At 46.6% G+C, this 24,568-nt stretch overlaps 1 protein-coding gene across 2 annotated transcripts in view; it reads left to right on the top strand.

The window, feature by feature from the left end:
* The window catches only part of INTS3 (integrator complex subunit 3), a 1,800,341-nt gene that overhangs the window by 152,691 nt on the left and 1,623,082 nt on the right, over positions 1-24,568 (top strand). The window lies entirely within an intron of this gene.

A 24,568-nucleotide genomic window follows, 5' to 3' on the forward strand; every position in this document is an offset into this window, starting at 1 on the left:
ACCGGACTATGGCTGCATGTTTCCATCTGGCAGTGCCATCTACTGCTATAACAAATAGTGTTGTAATAGTCAAATTCAGGTAAAACTCAACTCGTGTATCATTCAGTCACCCATGTGTGGTAATTGATACACACTTCCTTCCCGTCCAAGGTATTCGTTATTTAATAATACACTCAAACATTCTTGTGTTGGGTCTTTCTCATTGCTCAATTCATTTATTTTATAATCTTTTTTGTGGTTCTTTTTCCTAGTTTTTTTTAATGCTATTATGCGCCTAGGGTTACCATTTTCCTGGTCTCATGGCTCTTTTAGACCTGAGCCTTATTTAATTTATCAAACAAAAACATATATTTTTTCAACCAATATTCATAAACAAATTTGAAGCTTCCAATGTTTGGTGCTGTTCCTAACCAAAATTAAAAAGAAATTGCATGTATTCATCTATGAGCAAAAATGTTTAATTACAATACATTTGCAGACGTGTAAGGAGACACAGAAAATACAGAAACTAAAATTATGCATTCCTGAGATTGCTAAACCTTTTATCTGCCAAGTAATCGCAATGTCGGAGTATTCTCTGCGTGTCTGTATTCTATTAAGAAACTAATTGTGGTAAAGTGCTTCTTTCAAGGGGTCCTTCAGCCAATCCTTAGTCGACATTGCTAATAGTTAGCTGTGGATAGTCATGGAAATGAGCATGTACATCCTTGTCCTTTCTATTGACGTTTCGGCAAGTTGAGGGGGATTCAGTTGCTTTCTTCTGGACGTGGATTGGGTACCCCTTGATTGCTCAGCCCTGCAGCAGAGTTGTCGAGTGGGGGCGAGGGCCGGATTGCCCTGCTTATTTGGGTGAACCAAGAGTGTCAACTCGCCTAGTGGTAAAGGTATCCTTGGCGGTAGCTGCCTGGAGTCGTGTGCGCCAGGGCCCTCTCTGCCTGTATGGTTGCCATGTGAATCAGTAAGGGCATCCACCTCTGTGAACTACCGGTAGCCTCCACCTGAATCAAGGGAGGGATGCACTTTTTCATCTGAGAGTTTTGCCGCAATGATGGCCGCAGCGTAGTTTAATCGCAGCGTAACCGGGATGGCAAGGGCAGCCCCTGTGAGACGTCGCTAATACTTAGCTGTGGATAGAATCAAGGAAATTAGCATGTACATCCTTGTCCTTTCTATTGACGTTTCGGGAAGTTGAGGTGGCATCTAAACACTATACTGCATAACGCTGCCAGCTCATGGTAAAGGTGCAGTGTTCACAGCATGTTTACGCTTTAACACTAGCGCTGCAGTGGCAGCAGGGCAGGTTCAAAGGTCGCATGCATTCCCGACAGCTGCTGGAACACAAATTCCAACAGACAGAGGTGGCTTTTTATTAGTCTGCACCTCTGATTCAAAATCTAGTAGTGTACTTTTTGTCAGCTTGGTGGCTATTGGGGCCGCACAGTAATACAGCCACACCATTTGAATGTCATACTGGTGTCCGCTTGGTTAACAGCGACTCAGCTGTAGGGGTGTCACGGTATTAGTTTTACGACGGTACAATAACCTTCTTGCCAAATGGTGGTATATCATGGTTATCGCGGTATAGCAGGTGGAGTTAACTAATCTTAACAAATATTTTCTAAAAAGTCATAAATTGTCAGATTTATCATCACAAACAAAACCAGGCATCCAGGGCCAGAATTGGGCTTTTCAACGTACTTTCCACTGAAATGCCACCCCTTGCTTCCACCAAACACAAACATGTGTGGAGAAGAGGAGTGGGGTGGCGGGGGGGTGCCCTGCTGCGACTGGCAAAGCAAACTGAATAGTTTTTCTTAAGTGGTCATTTAGGCTTTTAGCTCCCCCACTGGCCACTGGTGAAGATGAACATGTTGCCATCTAGATAACCTGCATGCCACAGATCAATGGAGTCTGATGGTAGTATACGCTTGTGCGCATACACACACGCACACTCACTCTCTCTTTACGTTACAGCCTTTAGTTTACTTGCGGGCCAAAAGGTGTTCAGTAATCACGGACATGTTACCCTTTGGTATGGCAGCAGGGAATACCCACAGAGATGAGTAAATTTTGCAGTGTGACTTATTATATGTAAATTCAATGATAGAACCAGGGAAATCCCCCATTGTCATATGTTTAGAAAACATCCATTATAAATATATAAACCCCAAAGCCGCCAACCCAAAGTAAACCCTTTTCCTTCTTGGCACTGTATTTATTCTTCCTATTGCTAACATAGTGATTTTGTGTCAGGCATGTGTGGTTTATGGAATGGCATTAAAAACTGCTCCAAATGAAACTACTTGGCAGACGGCACATCCAACAGTGAAAGACCAAGACTGTGCAGCACTTGCTTACTGCAGCCTTTCCAAATCAGATTGAAAAGCACACTTAACGGTATGAACGGTATACCGGTATAAACAATGTGACGGTTATTATTGTTCAATTAAGTGGTTCACGGTATCTTTAACGGTATACCGTAATACCGTTACATCCCTACTCAGCTGTGACAAGGGCTGATGTGTTAGTTGTCTGGCCTGGGTTTCTCCACAACAGTCATGTGGAAAAATGCCCAGATAGATTCTCTTTTGATCCTTCTGAGGAAGGCCAACACCTTCCTTCCATGGCACAGGAGCACTCCCTGTTAGGTCCCCTAGGATCTGCAGTCCAAGCATAACAAATCCACTTTCACACGAGTGCCCATCACTGGAGTCCTTTTGAAGTTATTCGATATTGAAGGAGGTATGGTTGAGGTAGGGCAGATGAGTAGTTATCCCTGGAGAGGGGTTCCACCCTCCCAGATTATGCTAAGTGTCCCCAGGCGTCGCTGCCCTTTCCTTCCCTCAAACAAAGCATTCTTGGCATGTCAGTTGGCAAAGGTCACTTGTTACAGCAGCCTGAATTGGGCCCCTGACAGCAGCCTTGCTTCAGACTAATTCCCTGTAACATATTGCCTTTATAAGGGAAGGAACCTCTTCTCTTAGTTCATTTGTCTTTGGACTTCAAGACAATGATTCTTCTGGAACTTTGTTGTGGATACAGTCTGTTCCAAAGTCCTTTGTCAGAGTGAAGACTGAAGGCTCTAAGGAAGCGGAAAGCTCTTCTCTTTCCCCATCCCAAAGGCACATTTGGGGTGAAATTTCTGTGTGGACAAAGTCCACTACAACTGAGCCTCTGGCACCTAGGACCCTGCCACTGAAGATGATAAAACCCCTGCAAGTGCCCTCTACAAAACATCTTGGGTGGGAGGGTAGTAGAAAGGACACGACTTTCCCCTGGAGATTCTGGACGAGTCACATGGTAACCGAGAAGCCAAGGACAAGCCCTGGTTCCCATCTCAGGTGATGTCTAGACAGTGTAGCTCACAATCGGTCTATCCGCAGTTGCTTCCATGACGGTGGTGCATGGACCACACCTCATGTTGGACCCAGTCGGCCATCTCACCAACAAGGCTCTGAATCACTGCCCCAGAAAGCAAATAGAAGTCTGGCTCAATTTGTTGAGCCCCTAAAACAAGAAATCAAAGGTATATGAAGGGACCCTATCCACCTGGGCCTTCCTGACTTTTAAAGCCCCCTCATTTGTCTTTTAAAAGACAAATCTGTGAACATTGACATTTACTGTGCAAATCATGTGCCTCCACTCCTGTCTTCACCCAGAGTGCACCTGTTTTCTCTTGTCTCCTTTTTGTTTCCGTTATATGGGGTGGGTCCTTGGTGTTTATAATTAGTTGTGTGCATTTAATTTTTAAGTTTCTTTTTTTTATTTTTATAGATCCTGGGTAGGTCATTCTTTTATTTTCCACTACTGTACTATTGTTTGTGTTGCAACTGTATCAGCTAACACCCCTTGTAAGGAGTATAGCCTGCCATCTGCCTGCGCTACCAAAAGAGGCAAATGAGGTAGAACAGTTGGGCTGTGTTTTTCACCTTTGTTTGGGATCACTGCTGGTTTAATAGTAGTGTGCGGCTGAGTAGGCAGTTTATCCATTACTCATCTCTGTATTCCATCAGGGGAGTTGTCCTTTCATCACAGTTAAATTTTGTCTTTAGTAAGAAACGTTTGGTTGGATACATAAGTAGAATAACTTGAGGTAGAGGTTTTTCGCTTCCCAATTTTCTGTAGGCAGCCCGCTCGTATCACTATCGATTGGTAGCCAGTGAAAATGTTGCCAACAAAAATACATTCAGTAAAAACATTGTGGTGAAAATACCTCTGCAGTGCAAAAGTCACCAGGCAAAAAGTAATAAATTTGGCTGAAAAGTAGCTAAAAATGCAGCGCTGCTAGAGTTTAGTGGTCTTGTGATTGCATGGTTTAGGGTTAAGGTAGGGGTTATGGTAAGGCTATGGCTAATAGAGTAATGGTTTTAGGTAAGTGCTTAAGAAAGCAATGGGGAGGATGGGGAGGGCTGTTGATGATAGAACAGGATAGGGGTTAGGATAAACCTAGTTGTTAGTGCAGTGCAGAGCAAGCATAAGGGTAATAACTTGTCATTTTAATAGTGCTTTTATCCAACACGCTTTACATACATTTTTTATGCAATCATAATGATCCAATCCAAATTGGTACTCCTTATATTGACAGGTAAAACTGTCTACCTTGCCAGGATTCGAACGTGTGACCTACAGATCGCATCAGCAGGTTTTTAGCCTGCTGATCTATCCTACCAGCTAAGGGTACATTCTAGAGTTAGGATAAGGTTTAGGAATGGAGTTGGTGTGATTGTGGAGGTTTTATTAGTGGTTTGGATCATTGTTTTGGTTACAGACTTGTACTGTGTTGTAGTTAAAAAATAAAATAAAAAAAAGCTATTTTGGCAACCTTATTACTGGCAACATTTTCACAGTTTACATTGCCTGTACTTTCATATGACTGCATTTTCATGGGGACATTTTCACAAGGAACCCATCGATTTTGACTACACTGTCACAGCAGTACTCCTGGAACTATTTTATTCTCCTATAAAACTGACCCTTCAATATCCAGGTTGGGATGATGCACTCAAATTTAAGCTTAGAAATATTAAGCTCAGTGGCCCGACAGTGAAGCCTCTCTCACTCGCGACCCATCGACCATAGTAAGATGGCATTAAAAGAAGCACCTCTTGCAGACTTGGGGCCGGCCAATTTGTCAGGATGTTTACCAAAGATAGAGGGTGGTGAGTAAATTGTCCTTGAGTGTGGACTCTGGAGAAAATACATCTAAGCCCATTATGGTATTGAGGCACCCTTTTCAGGGCATCCATTCCGAGTCTATTTCAAAGGCTGCAACCTCTCCTTTTGAAAGCATTGGGTTTGCACAATCTTTTATCCTCCAGAAACCGGTGACCTGTTATGATTGGTCCTCTGCTAATGGGTTAAAAATAGGGTCCAGGGTACAAACACTCCTGTGGGGGGACCTTTGCACCATCCTATACAGAATATTTCTCAGGTCTCCTCTTGTGAAGAATTGAGTGACCATGACTGGAATGTAGCAGCTGGGCTTTAGAGGAAAAGGAAAGCATTTCATTTTGAAGAGCCTACTCCCCCACATTAAGGCGTTCGTGGGGGTAGGCTGCCTGATCATCCGTTCTCAGAACCTTCACCATTGCTAACCAGAAAATACAAAAGGTGCACAAGGCATTTGCCCCCTCATCTTGCCGTTTCTGTTGTGCAAGTAATATGACTAATAGAGCCCTCTGTCTGTCGCTGGCTCGTTACTGCTTCCTTCCCCAGAAGGTCCTTGGGCTTATCCCAAATAGTTAGGAGTGGTGCACTAGTGCATCTCCAGGCTGCTCTGGGATACTCACTGCTTGCGATCATATTGAGCTAAGTGTCAGTTTCCTGTGGTCAATGATACCTCAGTCCCTACTGGCACTTTCTCAACTATCTCTTGATTAAACCTTGAGCGACAGGGTTACTTCCACTCCAGGGCTCTGCTTTTCTTCAGTACTGTTCTGAGGGATGCACCTGTATTTTTCACTTTTTCCTTTGCTGTGTGACCAATCTTTGGATGTTGTCTCTTCTTCCATGGGGGAGTACCTTTCTCATGTGTCCAGGGTGATGAAACCACAGTCCAATAATCCCCCTAGGGGTTGTGCACTGCGGGAGGATGACGTGAGGAGGGAAAACCCTCATGGGAAGAGGAATGATACCTTAGGAAAGACGACGTATATTTAGAATGAATTGTGTCCTCCCACATGTTCCTCATCTGTTGATGTATCCATATCCAGCTTTAGCTGCTTTGGAATTTTTTTTCCAGCAGGGTGTGTTGTGCGTCGATGCTTGTCGACTCGATGTCCCTCGAGGACCTCCCGACTGTTGACGTCACCACTGGTACATATTTTGCGTGTGCAGCGACCGTTGGCTTGAGCTCAGTTTTTCTGAGAGCTATTGCTTCGGAAGATCGGTGCGCTTCTGTTCCTTCGTAAAACCTGCTGTTATTTTGCAAAATATGGCATGTTTGTTGGGAACACTGACTCCTAAATCGGAGGAGCGCGAGCCTTCGTCTGATGAGGCACGACCTTTGGGTTGCAATATGCAACAGAAGGCGTTCCAGAGGCTCTGGTATCCGAAGAGTGAAGGATGAAAGATCTACACGAGACTCTCCAAACTGCAAATGGGACCGACACTTCTCCTGAAGTTGAGTTTGAAGGGATTGGTTCCTTCGACGTATTCCACATCTATGACGGGTAATCACCACAGCTGTGCTGCTTCGGAAAGTTTTCTGCGTTGATGACGTCAATACGCTGTCCTCGAGGGCCTCCGTCGAGCCGATGTCACCAGATGTTATAAGTAGGACGCACGACGCCTGTAGCCTCCGTTCCGTTTTTTCCGCGAACGTGTTAGCTTCGGAGATCTCGGCGCGCCTCGGTTCTTCTGATTCTATCGGTTCTTCGAACTTGGTTTGTGAAGTTATCATGTCGTCGTCTTCTACCCCGCGGTCTTGATTCATGAAGTGTCGGACTGCGGTTCCAAGATGTCACTTGCGGACCCGCACGACGACTGCATCTGGTGCCTCGGCGAGGACCACGCCACCGATGACTGCGACGAATGGCAGTCTTTGACGTCAAGGCCTTGCGGGTGCGAAATAAGCTGTCGGTAGGTAGGGTTTCCAAGCCCAGAAAATCAAAATCCGCTGGGCTTTCTACCAACGATTCGAGGGGGCGACTCTAAATTGTCGGCATAAGTCCTGGGGGTCTCGGAGTGGTTCCCACCATTCCTCTGCCTCTTCGAGGCACTCCCGGAAGCGCCATCACCGGTCGCCTTCCTCGTCCAAAGACTCCGCCAGATGGCGGGTAGCTTATCCTACCAAACATTCCTCTCCTGCGGAATAGGATGCATTTCGTAAGGAAATGATGGCCATTTTCGAGTCGCAGGGCTCCGTTCCATCCGCGCCTTCGAGAGAAGCCGCCAAGGAACGTGCTAGGGCCACCTAGGGATCACCGGGAACCTTTTGAGGTCCTGGTCGGACAATGTGGATCGCTCTACCCATGCCCTCTCCAGGTCCCAGTCATCGACGCCCTCGAAACCGGTAGAGCTTGTGAGGTCTTCTAAGAAGATGTCGATGCCATCGGCTCCATGTCTGTCGGACTCTCTCGAGGCTCCGCCTCCAAGGAAGTAATCGGGACCGCCCTCGAGGCCTGTGTCGAATCCATCAGCGCCACACTCGACGCAGATTTTGTCGACGCCCTCAACGCCTTTTATGAAGGCTTTACCGGAGGTACCCCGTGCATCGGTGGAAACTCTGAGGAAGGCCCTGAAGAAGTCAGTAAGGCCTGTATTTGAGCCTTTTCTGTGTCCTCATCCATGGATTTATTCCAGCCTCTGGATTACATCTCTGAGGTGGATGAAGGGTCTGAGGAAGGTCTGGTTCCGGATGACCTGTTATCTGGTCATAGCCAGTTGGAAGACCTGCGTCAGTCTTTGCATGATGCCAGTGGTCTTGATACCTCCCTGGAGGTTGAGTTTGGCAGGCTGAGCCTGGTACGTATACTGAATCTTCGTAAAGGCGACTCATGTCGAGGGTGACGGAGTACTTGGGGTGGTCTGAGCCACCAGTGGATTTTCTGCAGGATGACCTGACAGATATACTTGACCAAGGTCCGCCCACTGACCCAGTGCTGCCATTTCATATGGCTTTACAGAGAAGGGTGGCAGTGACTTGGACTGCTCCGGAGAGTCGTTGCCGAAAAAATACCGTCCAGCTAGTAGCGACCCCAGCTACTTGACTACGCACCCCACTCCGGAGATTTTGGTGGTGCAGGCGGCTACGGCCCCAGCAAAGCAGCAACGCAGGCATTGTACCCTACCTCCTGACAAACGTTTTGATGGCTGGGCAAAGAAAGTGTTTTTCTTCAGGGGGTATGGCTTTACAGGCAGCCAAATCCGTGTGTGCCTTAGCACATTTCACTCACACTCTGTGGAATTGTGTGTCTTTGGCGGCTGAACATATTCCCGAAGGGGAGGAACAGTATGGTTTTCTTGCCCTCGTTCAGGATGGCAAGGATGCCAGGTGTGAATCCGTTCAGTCGGTCCATGGCGGCGAGCGCCGTGATGCACAGATTTGCGTGGTTGCGGAAGTCGGGGTTTGCTCCTGATGTACAAGCCCAACTTCTCAACATGCCCTTTGATGGTGAACATCTTTTTGGCAGCAAGGCTGATGAGAACCTTGAGAGGTTGCAGATCTCCAAAGCTGCAGCAAAGTCGTTGAGCGCTGCAGTTCGCCAACCTCTGCCTTCAATGGAGGGGAGGTTCCTTTCGATACTACTCCTTCGGTAGATCAAGGTGAGCTGCAAGTCAAAGTGGCCACCGCAGGAGTACCAGAAGTGGAAAACAGGGTACTCGAGGTGCCAATGCCTCTCGGGCAGTTGCCTCTTTGCCCTCAGGCACTTCTGCAGCCGCTTCAGCTCAGTCATGATGCCATTTCCCATGGTTCGCTCGTTAGGGGAAAGCTGGCGCAGCATCTTGTAGAATGGCGTGCCATTACTTCAGATGTGGGTTCTGGAGATCATAGCCCACGGCTACTGTCTTCCTTTCCGGCAGCGGCCTCACGACAATCCAACAGGGAATCTCTCTTTGAAGAGTCCGGATCCGCTCCTTGCGCAGGAAATCAAATCCCTGCTGGAGAAAGACGCCATCGAACTGGTGCCTCTAGTGGAGAGGAACAAGGGATGGTATTCCCCATATTATATTTTTTTGATCCCGAAAAAAGACTGGGGATTGAGACCCATCATGGACTGGCATGGTTTGAACAAGCTCCTCAGGAAGGACAAGTTAAAGATGGTTACTCTCTGTCAAGTCCTCCAGGCCCTTCAACTTCAGGACTGGTTGGTGTCTCTAGACCTCAAGGACACTTACTTTTATGTGCCGATTCATCCCAAGCACAAGAAGTACCTGAGGTTCGCGGTTGGCGACTCGCATTTTCAGTTTCGGGTCCTGCCGTTCGGATTGACCTCCGCCCCAAGGGTCTTCACCAAGCTCATGGTGGTGGTGGCAGCAGCCTATCTCAGGAAAGGGGAGGATTCACTTCTACCCCTACCTGGACGATTGGTTGATCAGGGCGCGCACTCTCGAGCAAGTCCTGGATCATCTGTCAGTCACCTGCCACTCCCTTCACAAGCTGGGCCTCTCCCTCAACTTAAAGAAGTCCCACTTGACACCTACCCAGCGGCTCCAGTACATCGGAGCAGTGCTCGATACATCCCTGGGGCAGTGTTCGCCTCCCCAGGTGAGGGCTCATCACATTCTGCAGATGGTGCACAAGTTTCGACATGCCCAGAGTCTGCCGGCATTTGAGTTCTTGAGGTTGCTCGGCCTCATGACTTCCTACATTCTTCTGGTGCCAGAGGCCAGGTTGCGGATGAGATCTCTGCAGTGGGCTTTCAAGCTGCAGTGGTCGCAGTCCTCTCGCAGGATGTCTGACCCCGTTCAGGTTCCACCCTCGGTTGCCCAGGATCTTCTGTGGTGGGCTGTCCAAGGCAATCTGATGAAGGGGGCTCCATGTTGGCTACCCTGGCAGGAGGTGACGATCGTGACGGACGCATCCCTCACGGGATGGGGAGCTCATGCCTACGAGTTGACAGTCAGCGGTCGTTGGTCTCCGTCGGAGTCCAGGCGCCATATCATTCTGTTGGAGCTGAGGGCCGTCAGGCTAGCCCTGAAGGCTTTTCTGCCGTCTGTGCAAGGGAAGAATGGCCTGATTCTGACGGACAATACAGTGGCCATGCACTATCTCATTAAAAAGTCAGGGGCCGGGGGGTCTCTCCCTCTGTGCAGAGAGGCGATGCAGCTCTGGTTCTGGGCCATCTAGCAGGAAATTTCGATCTCGGCAGTTCATCTGGCCGGAGACGAAAACGTGGCGGTGGACGCTCTGAGCAGGCAGAGCACGGTCTCTCACGAGTAGGAGCTGGCTCAGGAGATTCTCCTGGAGATCTTCGCCCTTTTGGGGGACCCCACAAGTGGATCTCTTCGCCACCCGTGTCAACCAGAAGTGCGAAAGATTCTGCTTGCAGGAATTTCCTCCAAGAGGAGCCTTAGGGGACGCGTTTGTAGTCGAGTGGTCCTTCCCACTGCTGTACGCGTTTCCTCTAGTTCCCGTCATTCCGCAAGTGCTGTGGAGGTTATGGAGATTCGGTTCCCGAATGATCCTCACTGCTCCGGCATGGGCCAGGAGAACGTGGTACCCAGACCTTCTCGAAATGTCCATCTGCCCTCCATGCCGTCTTCCCTACCGAGGCGATCTGCTCTCACGGGAGGAGGTGCGGTTCTCCATCCAGCGGTCAAGTCCCTCAACCTTCATGGTTGGCTTCTGAAAGGTTGAGGTATAAGGATTGGGACCTCCCTGAAGACGTGATGGAGGTGTTGCTTTCGGCCAGAAGGCCCGCAACAAAGTCCCTGTGCCGTTGGAGAAAGTTCTGCGACTGGTGCAGGGTTAAGAATGTGGATCCTTTTTTATGTGCCATTCCTGTGGTTGTCTTTTTTGCTTTCATTAGCCCTCAAGGGCCTGCAAGTGGGTACCATTAAAGGTTACCTGGCGGCGCTGTCCATATTTAAGCGCTCGTCGGAGGAGTGTTCTTATTTTAAGATTCCTTTGATTTCCCAGTTTCTCAAAGGGCTCACTAATGTGTTCCCACCGTCACCTTTCCAGGTGCCCAGTTGGTATTTGAACCTGGTTCTAAAATTCCTCATGGGAGCTCCGTTTGAGCCTTTACATTATTGCACTTTGAGACTGTTGACCTTTAAAACTGTATTTTTAGTTGCGGTTACTTCAGCTCGCAGAGTGAGTTGCAGACACTATCCACTAAGCCACCCTTCATGTTGTTCAATAAGGACAGGGTTGTCCTTAGGGTTCGTCCTCCTTTTCTTCCGAAGGTTGTGTCAGAATTTTATTTAAGCCAGCAGGTCATTCTTCCGGGTTCCATCCTCCTCCGCATCCTGGTAAGGAAGAGGAGAGGCTTCATAGGTTGGATTCTAGGAGACTGTTCAGCTTCTACATCTCGGGTATGTCCCAGGTCAGAGTGGACGATCAGCTCTTTGTAGGATACGCTGGAAGGCGTTTGGGTCAAGCTGTTACTAAGCAGACCTAGTCCAGATGGATTATCTTGACCATCTCGGAATGCTAACGTCTGGCGGGTAAGGACCCACCGGTAGGCTTGAGGGCACATTCTACTAGGGGTGTGGCTGCCTCCACTGCTCTGCAGAGGGGTGTTCCCATTCGTAACATTTGTGAAGCAGCCACATGGGCCTCTGTCCATACTTTTGTCAAACACTACTCCCTGGATACTGTCCATGGGCAAGGTTTGGCCTTTGGTAAGGCAGTTCTCTATTCTGCAATTTGATTGGGCGTTCTGAAATTCTAAATTCTTTTCCCAACTCCATACGTTGGTACTGCTCTGGGAGTCTGTCATAGATGTGGAATACGTCGGAGGAACCAATCCCTTCGAAGAATAAGTTACTTTCTTACCTGGTAAAGTTCTTTCGATGGGATGTTCCGACAACGTATTCCACATTGCTCCCTTCCTACCTGCCCCTCTACAGAATTTCTTATGCGATTGCAGCTTTCGTTTCTGCAAGGCTTTCTGTAGTCATTCTGGCAGAAGATTGGTGCCACACGTTCTGGGAAAAAACTACAACTGAGGCTACGGGCATCGTGCGTCCTACTTATAACATCCGGTGACGTCGGCTCGACGGAGGCCCTCAAGGACAGCGTATCGACGTCATCGACTCAGGACGCAGATGCCGAAAATCTTCCGAAACAGCACAGCTGTGGTGATTACCTGTCATAGATGTGGAATACATCGTCGGAACATCCCATCGGTTACCAGATAAGAAAGTAACTTGTTCTTTGGAAGACCAGATTTCTCCGACCATGCTGATGGATCGTATAGACAATTCATGTCTAGAGTAATTGAATATCTAGGATGGAGTAGACTAGCACCACATTTTGAGCATGATGATCTAACCGATATTTTAGATAAGGGACACCCAGGAGGGCCATGTTCTTCCCTTCCATGTAGCCTTACAAAGGCGTGTCAATGCCAACTGGGAGAAGCCGGAATTCATTCCTGTGGTAAATAAAAAAATTGACAAGCAAATATTGGACTTCAAGCAGTGACCACTTTTATCCAAGCAAGCATGCCACTCTAGAAAGTCTGATAGTACGGGCCACCACATCGACATAAAAACAAACTGTATACCCAGCGATTTCCCCCAGAAAGAGATGACAAACGCTATGATGCCATGGCAAAGAAAGTCTTCTCTGCTTGGAGTTTGGCCCTTAAGTCGTCAAATGCCACATGTGCACTGGATATGTTTTAAGTTTACCCTATCGGAATGCATAGCAATGGCGGATGAACATATCCCTGAAGGGTAAGAAAGAAGTTTATTGGAATATTGTGAAGGATGGGAAGGACGCCATGTGCGAGTCCCTTAAGACTGGTCTCGACTCTGCGGAAAGCATCAGGAGAGCTATGGTGGCTAGCACTAATGCTCCGATTTTCATGGTTAAGGGTTTGTTTCGGGTTTGTCCAATCAAGACTTGTTAACATGCCCTTTGACGGCAGACATTTATCTGGCAAAGTCAGACGAGAGCCTGGAGAAGCTGCAGACCACCAAAGCGGCAGCCAAATCCCTTGGTGCTGCAATTAGACAACTGCAAACTTGCCCCAGCAGAACAGCTTGGAGGGGCAGCTTTTACTCTTCAGCTGGGAGAGCGAGAGGACTGGTGAGTCAATGGGGTCACAGGAGATTCCCCTTTGGTGGACATGGGAGAGGTGCTAAGACTGCCCAGACAACGGCTGTTTTACCCTCAGCTGCTGCATCAGTCGCCTCAAAACCTCTCTGAGGCCTTAACGCACAAGACCCCGGTGGGAGGCAGAGACTCACTGCATCTGCAAGAATGGCGGGCTATTACTTCAGATACATGGGCACTGGAAACACCTTTCAGAAAAGCCCCCAGGATCATTCACCCGGGAGAAAATCTTTCAAAATTCCAGATCTGCTCCTTGTGCAGGAAATTGACCCTGCTGGAGAAAGGTGCTATAGAACCAGTACCTATAACGGAGGTATACAGGTTGGTACTCCCCTTCATAATCCCCAAAAAGGATGGAGGATTGAGATCCATCTTGGACTAAATAGACTTGAACAAGTTTCTCAGGAAGGACAAGTTCAAGGTGGTTAACCTTTCCCAGATCCTTCAGGCTCTCCAGCTTCAGGATTGGATGTTGTCATTGGACCTTTAGGATGCTTACTTTCAAGTGCCTATCCGTCGCAAGCACAGGAAGTACCTGAGGTTCACCATTGGCGGTTCTCATAATCAGTTTTGAGTTATGCATTTTGGGCTGATCTCTGCCGATGGTTTTCACCAAGTTAATGGCGGTTGTGGCTGCAAGTCTCAGGAGAGTGGGGAATTCACGTCTATCCCTACCTGGACGATTGGCTGATCACTGCCCATTCTCTGAAACAAGCCCTGGAACATCTCGGCATCACCTGCCACTCACTCCACAGACTGAGTTTCTCCCTCAATTACAAGAAGTCCCATATGATACCATTCCAAAGACTCCAGTTCATAGGAGCAGTCAATGGGCTCTCAGGACTCAAAGGTTCCAATTCTCAGACAGGATGTCAAAACGGTCACGTTCCGAGCAGAGGCTCACAGGATCTCACATTTTGGGTCTGCGAGGACAACATTTTGAAGGGAAACCCTTTTTGGCAACCATGGCTGGAGATTACAGTAGTTGGGCACGCCTCTCTCGGGGGTGGAGAGCCCCAGCCAACAATCTGACAGCCAGCGGTCGTTGGTCTCCATCGGAGTCCGAACTACACAACAACCTTTTTGGAGCTGAGGGCAATCGGACTAGTGCTGAAGGCTTTTCTGCCCTCTGTACGGGGAAGGAATGTCCAGATAATGAGGATAATGCTGTCGCCATGTACTACCTCAACAATAAGGAGGCCTAGGGTCACTATCACTGTGCAGAGGCAATGCAGCTCTGGTTCTGCTCAATTCAAGGAGGAGTCTCCCTGTTAGCAGTTCCCCCAGACAGAGGGAACACGGCAGCGGACGCTCTGAGTAGGCAGAGCAGTGTCTCCCACGAGGGGGGAACTAGCTCAGGAAGTCCTTCAAGAGATCGTTGCCCTTTGGGGAACCCTTCAAGTGGATCTGTTGGCTTCCGGTGTTATCCCAAAGTGCGAGCTGTAGTGCTCCAGGGAATTACCCCCAAGAGGAGCTCTAGGGGATGCATTCGTAATGGACTAGGAGTTTACACTTATCTACGAGTTTCCTCCAGTCCCTGTCATTCCTCATGTGAACAGAAGGTTGAGAAAGTTCAGGAAATACATCATCCTAATTGCTCCGGATTGGGCCAGGAGGACGTGGTACCCGGACCTTGTGGACATGTCCATCTGCCCTCCAATAAATCTTCCACAAAGAGAGGACCTTCTCTTGCGAGAGCAGGGTCGGGTTCTCCATCGACAGTTCAAGACATTCTACCTTCACACATGGTTTCTGAGAGGTTGAGATATAAGGATTGCTACCTCCCGGATGACATAATGGAGATTTTGGTTTTGACCAGAAGGCCAGTAACAAAATCCTTGTACCGCTGCTGTTGCAACAAGTTCTACAGCTGGTGCATGGACAAGAATGTGGACCCTTTTACATGCAGCACACTTATGGTTTTATCTTTATTGTTACACCTGGCTAATGTGAGGCTGGTTGGTATAATTAAAGGCTATCTGGCAGCGCTATCTATTTTTAAGCACTGCTCTGAAGAGGTATCTTTCTTCAACATGCCACTAGTGATACAATTTCTGAAGGGATTGACAAATGTATTCCCCCCCCACCCCCTTTCAAGTCCCGCTTTGGGATCTCAACTTAGTTTTGAAATTTCTTATGTGTACTCCCTTTGAACCTATTCATTCCTGCCCTTTAAGGTTGCTAACCCTCAAAACCATTCTTTTAGTTCTCACAACAGCCCGTAGGGTGAGTGAACTTCAAGCCTTGTCTTGCAAACCTCCTTACACAATTTTCTTAAGGTTAAACCCACATATTTACCAAAGATTGTCTGATTTCATTAAACTCAGAAAATTATACCACCGTTTTTTTTTCTTCCTCTACCTCGATTATTTTAGGAATTTCTGAATGCTACAGATTAGCTGGAAAAGATCCTCCTGCTTTAAAGAGAGGAGTCCCAATTCAGGATATTTGTTGCGCGGCCACATGGTCCTCCACCACACATTACTGTCTGGACTCTTGCTCAGGCCGGGAAGGGGGATTTGAGAAAGCAGTGTTGCATTCGGTAGACACAAGCCAGTAAGGAACTCCTAAATGTGTACTCCCTCCTCCAAAAATGCAACACTGCTTTGGGAATTTATCAAAAGATGAGGAATACATGGAGGACACAATCCATTTTAAGGACAAGTTACTTAACACTGGTAACATTCTTTCGATTGGATGTCCCTCTCACATATTTCTCATAGCCCCTCCCAAACTACCCTGCAGTATAATTTCCATGTTATTGCAGTTTGCCTTCTTTCAGGGCGAAACACTACGTAAGGGACACCCAAAAAGAAGACTGAAAATATGCATTAAAACGGAACTGAAGCCAACTGTTTCTGCGTGCGCTATATGTTCCAAACGGGCACAGACACGCAGCCCCCCTGCTGGAAAGTTTTTCCGAAATGACTGAAGCTGGATATGGGTATATCAAAAGATGACGAATACGTGGGAGGAACATCCAATCGAAAGAATGTAACCAAGGGTAAGTGTAAGGAAGGCATGGCATCAACAGTAAGACAAACACAAGTGACCACACTTCAATTGAAGTTCAATTGGGATTGAAAAACACCTATCTAGTCCCAAATCTAATGATGGGATCAAGCTGCGACCATCAAATAATAACATAGTCCTGGTGGTGTCTTGTCAAAGAAAGGGCATATACTAATAAACCTATTGCCAATCCTTACCTCTAAATTTAAATAGTGTGGGAACCAATGTTATGCAAACGAAAAGTGTTCAAGAAATCATATGTTAGGATATTTAAGCCCTAGGCTTCACTTCCCCACATTTTTCACACTCGAGCTTAGCCCATTCTCTGGCTTCTTTAGCACGAGGGTGCAGTTCAAAACTTCAACATCATGGCCTTCTGTGCCAAAGAGACTTTGCCATTAAAAGCCTCTTTTTCAGAGGGACTGATGCAATACGACAAACAAACTTTCTTTCCTTTTTGTATTTCACATATACACAATTTTATTCGGTGATTTGCTATTCACCTCAGATCCCCCTCCATGTGCTCTGATCCACTTTGACACAAACCTCTTCAATCAGTCTCCTCCCAAGACTTGGACCAATTTATCTACTTTAACACAAACTTGATTTAAAGGATAGTTCCGGGACTTTTTTTTTATTGTCCCTACGGGTCGGCCATGTGCTTGTAAGCATAAATCGGTAGATCGTAGGAAACTTTCCTATGGACCTTACCTGACTTTTCGCCCATTATCGCACTCGAAATCAGCCTCCATTTTGTGATAATCCTATCATTTCGCCCCATCGACCTGGCTCACCTGCCTTTGCGGCACTAAATCAAATCCCCCGCCCCTGAAACAGACTTTATCAAAACATTCATATTCCCCGCCTCTATCCGTGACGTGACTGAGCTGCGTAGGCAAACGCGCCCAGGCGTCTTCTACGCGACTCCACACAGACCCCGGAAATCAACACAGATCAGCTCACAATACAGCGCACCACAATTCGGAATATGAAACTGTACTTTGAAATCAAACCGCAAGATTGTAAATGTGGTAAAGTACATTTATTTGACATCAAATGTTTAGAGAATATTCAGCGATTTGCATTTTTATTTGCTCATGTTCCAAAAAGTTCGTATTGAGGAACGCGATGGTCCTTTGCTGTACACAGGGTCTTAGAGCATCTCACAATACAGCGCCACAATTCGGAATGTGAAACCGTGGTTTAAAAGCAAACGGCAAGATTGTACATTTGGCAAAGTACATTTATTGGACATCAAATGTTTAGAGAATATTCAGCGATTTGCATTTTTCTTTGCTCTCGATCCAAATTAGTTCGTCTTGAGGGAAGCGATGTTCGTGTGCAGTACACAGGGTGTTGGTTTACGATAAAAATAAGCTCTTCGGTCGCACTGATAATCGCATGGCTGTTCCAACAACGAGGCACTAGGCCACCACAACGGTAGGTATGTTGCATCTAACCGTTAGTACCGCGTAAGGGCATACTTGTACTTGGCGATCGTCCCATAAAATGGTCAGGGTGGTAACGTTGTTCACGCGGAGAAGCAACTGGCGGCTGTAGAAGCCGTCCGCCGGTGTCTGGTACTCGTGACACAGACAGTAGTGAATGATGTACCTAAAAACATAAAAAATGAAATTAGTCTCACCATCAGATCCTTATTAAAATTATTCATTTCATAGCGAGGACAGCGCTACTGGGTGTACACAAGTGTTTAAAGGCGTGGCGAGGCATGGAGGAGGGGGGGAGAGGAGTACAAGGTAAGTAGCATAAAATAATAAATAAATAGGGCCAGCTGGTGGCAAGTGCAAGGTAAGTGCAGAACAAGTGCTGGGAAGGGGGGGGCTGTAGGATACTGAGACAGTCCCCCAGTGCAGGGGTTGACAGGGAGGCAGTGCAGGTGGAGAGTGGAAGGGCCCAGGACCGAGGTCGCAGACAGTGGACCAGTTGTAGCAGGGGAGAGGGAGAGAGAAAGCAGAAGCAAAGAGGAAGGTTTTGAGGTACTTCAGTAAAAGCAGATGTTTCTCCTCAAGATAGTGCGCGGTAGAAAACAATATGCCACATAGAACGAACAAGTACAACTGAACCCGTCTTTAAAGCCACTGTATAGTAATGAAATTGCGGTATAAACTCATCAAAAGTTACTTACATTATATTTGCATTTTCCATTGTGTCTCTGTGTAGGGCAGACCCGAAACACCACTCCTTCTTTGCCGACGTTACTTCTTCTAATGAACGTGGCTCATCGTTTCGTTTCTGAAATTTTATTCATTATCTTTTCTTAGTCTTTCGGGATGGTCCCGGCCTGTCAAGGTCAAATCACAATAGAACCTTATACTGGGTCGTGGGCCGTTCCGCCACCCGAGCAAAACATCAAAGCAGCTGACCTTCACTTTGAGCGAGCACACATTTCTAGTTTGGGCCTGCAACATGAGGAGACTCGAGAGAACAGACAATCAAATTACAATCATTTAAACCGTGATGTGTATTTCTCAATGAGCTCTGCTTTAGGTGGACATGGAACAGAGGCAATGTTGGGTGGCAATGCAGTTGTCCCCTGCATAGGTTCGTTCACCACTCCATGTATGTGCCTATCGAGGACATCTACGATAAGTCTCTCAATAAACTCATATTGCATATCCTCAAACACTGGTTTGATCACCCATTGTTTACTTCTTTTAGTGAAGGCCTTATTGTAGCGAAGCGTCCCTAAAGTTCCGGTCGTCCTACTTTGTTGACGGCCAACATTATGGTTATGTGCCAAGACCGCTAGAAGAGTCCGATTTATCATGCCTTCCATGCCAAAATGCAATCTTTTGGGCCTGTACTTTAGGCACATATTGTGGAACACCTCCAAATCTCCTGTGTGGCAGAATTCCGTGAGTCCCCTCAAATCTCTTGTTATAGTTTTATCAAATACAATCTTTTCAATGGCCTTGTGAGTGGGTGATGAAGGAATCAACCACTTCTTCTTCCGTGCCTCCTCTGTGGACAAATGGCCATGTTCACATTTGTGGAAATGCTCATTTGTCGACCATCGATGTACGTTGCTACAGTGCAACATTACTGACCGCCATTTTTCCAGTAGAATTTCCAACGACCCTTCACATGTTTTTGAGCTCCACCAAAGATGGTTGCTGATTGACTTGGACCACTGTGAAATACCTTGCATATCTTTTTTTTTTCCTGCAGCCGACAATTTTTTATTGATTGTTTTTGCAAGATGCCATACGTCAAATTGGTGATTTATATTTTTGTACTCTTCTCTCATTGTCTTGGCAATTGAAACGTGTCTGTCTGTGGCTATCAGGTCGATCACCATTCCCCGCGATTGTAGTTCTTGCAATGATGCTACAAAGCCAACTTTCTCCATGGCCACTGAGGATGTACTTTGTGACACCTGCACGACCACCGAACTCACAATTTTCTTACTTTCCATGTCCTGAAAGTGGTAGGTGCAGTACTTGGCTGAAAATCCTGGGCTGTCGCACTGTCCATCACCGGCTAGCCTGAAGCGTTTGCCCGCGAATGTACTTTCCATTGACATTTTTTCCATTCTCCAAGCTTCGCTGATGGCTGGAAATAGATAATCGGTTTGGTATTTGTAGAACTGACTTTTCGCAATGAAATGGATTCCCACAAACTGAAAGAAATACTGTAACTTTTTAAAACTTGAACCACTAAAAAGTGCGGCCGCTGCACAAAGTAGATTGCCTGCTGGCAGTTGCCCCAGCATGGGTTGTGCAGACCATGCGAACGGATGATATTGTGTACAGGTGGCATGTATTTTAAGGTTAGTGCCTCGAATTGCACGAGTCACATTAATCAATGGCTCCCCACATACTTCCCCACCAACCCAATGCCCACATTTCATCATCATAATAATATCCATCAAACAGCTATCGAATACAATGAATTTGGCCTCTTTCCTTATACTGTCACTCTGCATCCCAGCTGGTTCGGCCTGTAACGTTGAGGACATGTCACTCGCATGAAAGGTACAATCTCTGATATCGTCTTCCGCTATGCTGAGTGATATTGATGGTGTTTCATTGTCGTCCACTTCATTCTCTTCCATTGCAACATCTGTTCCTTGTCCGGAGATGGGAGAAAAAAACAATGTCTTCAACTTTCGCGCGCTCTTATTTTTTGCGGGTGTGGATTCTGTGAATTGATCTCCGACTGCATCCAAACTACCAGGAGGACATTCACTATCAATGGCTGGTGGTGGTATAGCTCCGTTGTCAATCACTTCATATTCTTCCCATTGGCACGATGCATCTCCAGTCTCAAGTCCCTGCCAAAAGGTTTGACAAGCAACATCTCTCGTTCGCTTCACTGTCTGTGTAGATCTAGTTCTTACACCCACTCGCAACTAGAGGACAGATTAGAAAAGGGATGTTCAGTTTAAACACAACTTACAGTATTGAACTATTGACAGTGAAAGACAACATAATATAGTGAACAGGACACTAACCTTCTTTTGCTTTCTTTTCTTTGAAACTTTCTTGCCTCGAACTTCAACATCTGGACGCTGTTGCTCCGACTCGTGTGTGCATGTCTCCACTTCCTCTCGCGCTGCAACGACTATATTTTCATGATAAGCACATCCATCACTCACTGAGGCTCCATCGACTCCCTGAAACATAGAACTTTCATTAGTATGTATAATAATATTGAAAACACAAAATGTACTTGGGGACCAATACCCATACGTACATCTCAATAGCAAAACACGAATGAACGCATTGTGTAGAACATTCAAACGACAATAGTTCACGCATTGTTGATCTAGTTAGATTGAACTGTCAAGATCCATACCTCGGGCTCCGCATAGACTTCCATTGATGATATTATTGAAGATGACGCTTCAGCAACTCCCTGAAACACAGTAATTGCATTAGTATGGTTTTCTATTTTGTTTAAAAGAACATAAACTTTCTGCAGGCGTCAACGGCTCATCTAAATAGACCTGCACAAATGATCAGTTGTCTAAAATAAATAATGGATATCTAAATATGATTCGATTTGCTCCATCGTTGGAAGTGTCACCACCCAGAGATCTGCATCAACTACTAGGGGTGATGTTCTTGTTGAAGAAGCTCCGTCAGCTCCCTGAAACATAGTACTTGCGTTAATAAAGAAGGAAGTATAGCGGATGTAATCACGTCATTTGATCTCGCATGATTGATCTGTCAGTATCCATACCTCGAAATGCATAAGAACATCAAGGGACGCTGTAACTGCGGTGCACACTTCTGCAAGCTGTTGCGCCGACCCCTAACTGCATGCTCCCCCTTCTTCTTGGACTAATGCTCCATCGACTCCCTGAAACATAGGACTTTCATTAGTAATGAACACAATATTGAAAAAAGAAGACACATAGGAGGGCGACGACAGAAGGACATACCAATGGCTAAAAACGAAAGAAACATTGTGTGTAACAATCACGCTACAAGAATGCAAGATCTGATGATCTCCATCGATGGAACTGTCCGGAAACGTACCTCGAGCATCTGAGTGACATCTACGGTTGTCGTCAATGCGTTGGACTCCTCAGCATCTCCCTGAAAGACAGTACTTGCATTATTTTGGATAACAATAATTATAACTGAAAACAAAGACTAGAGGACGAGTACTGTGGTGTACCATTAGGTAAAATAATTACACGATCAATTAAAACTATTGATTTACATGCCTAAAACAAGTCAGTGTCAGAATAGCTAAGTAAGATTACCCGATAGGCGCTTGAAGTGGCTGATGACTGCAATAACGACACGGATGGAGAATCTTCCGCCTTCATATTGAGTGGATACATAAATGGGGAAATTATTGTTAGCTAATGCTACACACTACCGCAAGGCCGAGAGACAAATACGTAAACTTGACTCACCAGTGGAGGGATGTGGACGAATAGAGTGGGAATAGCGGTTGAGAGCAATTTTCGCCTCGCTCGCGGTGTTTTCTTCTTTATTAGCAATGATGTGGAGTACATGTCTGGGCTAAAGTGCCTGCTGCAGATGCGGTATCGATCACCCCTCTTGTCCGCAAAGACTTCTAGGACTCTACTTTCTAGCTCAGAGGCTGGATATCCGCAATATCGGACCCATTCTCTTATCTGATCTATTGTCTTAGGGAAAACATGCATTATAGTACCTTCAGATTTGTTATGGGTCTTCGAAGGGCAACCGCCAATGGAACAGGCAGGCATTATGGAAAGTTCTGAAAAGTAAAGATCAACAATTCTCTATGAATACCAATGTGTTAAAACATTAAATGACACATAAAAGGTTCAATGCAAGGTCCGTTTTGGTTCTTGGAACTATACACGTTATTCACATGCGGATAAGTATTTCAATAACTTTCAAAAAATAGAAAAAGTAATTTGACTAAACTCAGAACATGTGACTAGTTCCTTGCATGTACTGTCGTGAACGAAAAGAAAACATGGATGCAATTTGATGACTACTAGCAAATAGATATAAATTAAAAAATTGGACTCAAAATGATTATGGTACATGGACTTACCTTGACGAACAAACAGTTAGATGCAGGGATCAGAGTAGTTTCTTGTCGTAGAACAGGGAGCAGTTCACAGGTTGCAAACTGACGAGTTTGCTCAAAGTGGTCACGGAAGTTCACAGAGACGAAGAGCAGATAACCAGCACCTTCACGGGTTGACTAGCAAAGCGCAAAGAAGTTCTCATTAGAAATATGAAGTGGGTTATAAAGAATTCGAAACAGGGGTGTGTTTGTGAATGAATGACGTGTATATGTCGTGGCATTATGCGGATTGCAGGGGGGCGTCCAGCGTGAGGGGGGATGCTTGGCAGGAGACACGGGGTCTGGAGGTAGACATGGGAACAACAACCCATGCTCTATAGACCACTTTGAAGTGTACATGGTCTTTGGCACCTCTTGGCCTTTATCGCTCCCTGACAGCTCCACTTGCCAGCAGCGCAAGTACCCTGGTGCGAACTGCCTTTGATAGGGCGGGGGGGTGGATCGGGGCGGTGGTCGTGCAGACAAGACACAGGAAGACTCGTGAATGGAGACACACTTATGTGGATTGCAGGGGGGCGTCCAGCGTGAGGGGGGATGCTTGGCAGGAGACACGGGGTCTGGAGGTAGACATGGGAACAACAACCCATGCTCTATAGACCACTTTGAAGTGTACATGGTCTTTGGCACCTCTTGGCCTTTATCGCTCCCTGACAGCTCCACTTGCCAGCAGCGCAAGTACCCTGGTGCGAACTGCCTTTGATAGGGCGGGGGGGTGGATCGGGGCGGTGGTCGTGCAGACAAGACACAGGAAGACTCGTGAATGGAGACACACTTATGTGGATTGCAGGGGGGCGTCCAGCGTGAGGGGGGATGCTTGGCAGGAGACACGGGGTCTGGAGGTAGACATGGGAACAACAACCCATGCTCTATAGACCACTTTGAAGTGTACATGGTCTTTGGCACCTCTTGGCCTTTATCGCTCCCTGACAGCTCCACTTGCCAGCAGCGCAAGTACCCTGGTGCGAACTGCCTTTGATAGGGCGGGGGGGGGTGGATCGGGGCGGTGGTCGTGCAGACAAGACCCGTTTGCCGCAGGGCCTCACCAAGGAGAGGCCATCTAACTGAATGTAAGAGGATGGCTGCAGGATCTACTACATGGAAGGCAGGGGGGTGAGTTTATAAATACCTCACCCTCCCAGGAGAATATACACTAGATTCATTTAAAAAATCAAAACAACCATTGTTAAAATATATGTTGGGCTTTATTTTAGATTTTAATTAAACATAAATAATAAACATTACACATTGTAAAGTTGAGGTTGCAGCACATCGAGGGAAAATCCGCGGTATTGTCCACTGTCACTGGGGAAATTTTGTCTAATGGCAAGTACCGCACAGGCAGGTATTACTCTCCGAACGCGGTGTCCGAGCCTCCCGTGAAGCCACCAAGTGAAGCAACGATAGGCCACCAGCCTGTACCACCTGTGAAAAAAAAAGATGCAAACTGTATTAAACTGACCAAACTTTCTTATCAATGTCGATTCAGGTAACACATGTCATTTTTCTTAGAAAAAAATTATATCTAGAAAATGCACTATATGGAACCAATTTACATGCGTTCGAATGATATGTAAATGTAATTTTATATGTGGGAGACGACCATGAAATAGTGGTGGCATCACTGACATCACAAACAGAGTATACTTACTCGTTACTCGGATTACGCGGACGAACAGTGCCACGAAGTTCGTGCATAAGCACCATCATCATCCTCAACACTGTCCGTGAGAGGCAGGCTTCCCTGAACTCTGGCAGCTCGGTGAT

The sequence above is a fragment of the Ambystoma mexicanum genome, chromosome 1p (genome assembly GCF_040938575.1).
Source record: "Ambystoma mexicanum isolate Mex_15411 chromosome 1p, UKY_AmexF1_1, whole genome shotgun sequence".
Classification (NCBI taxonomy): domain Eukaryota; kingdom Metazoa; phylum Chordata; class Amphibia; order Caudata; family Ambystomatidae; genus Ambystoma; species Ambystoma mexicanum.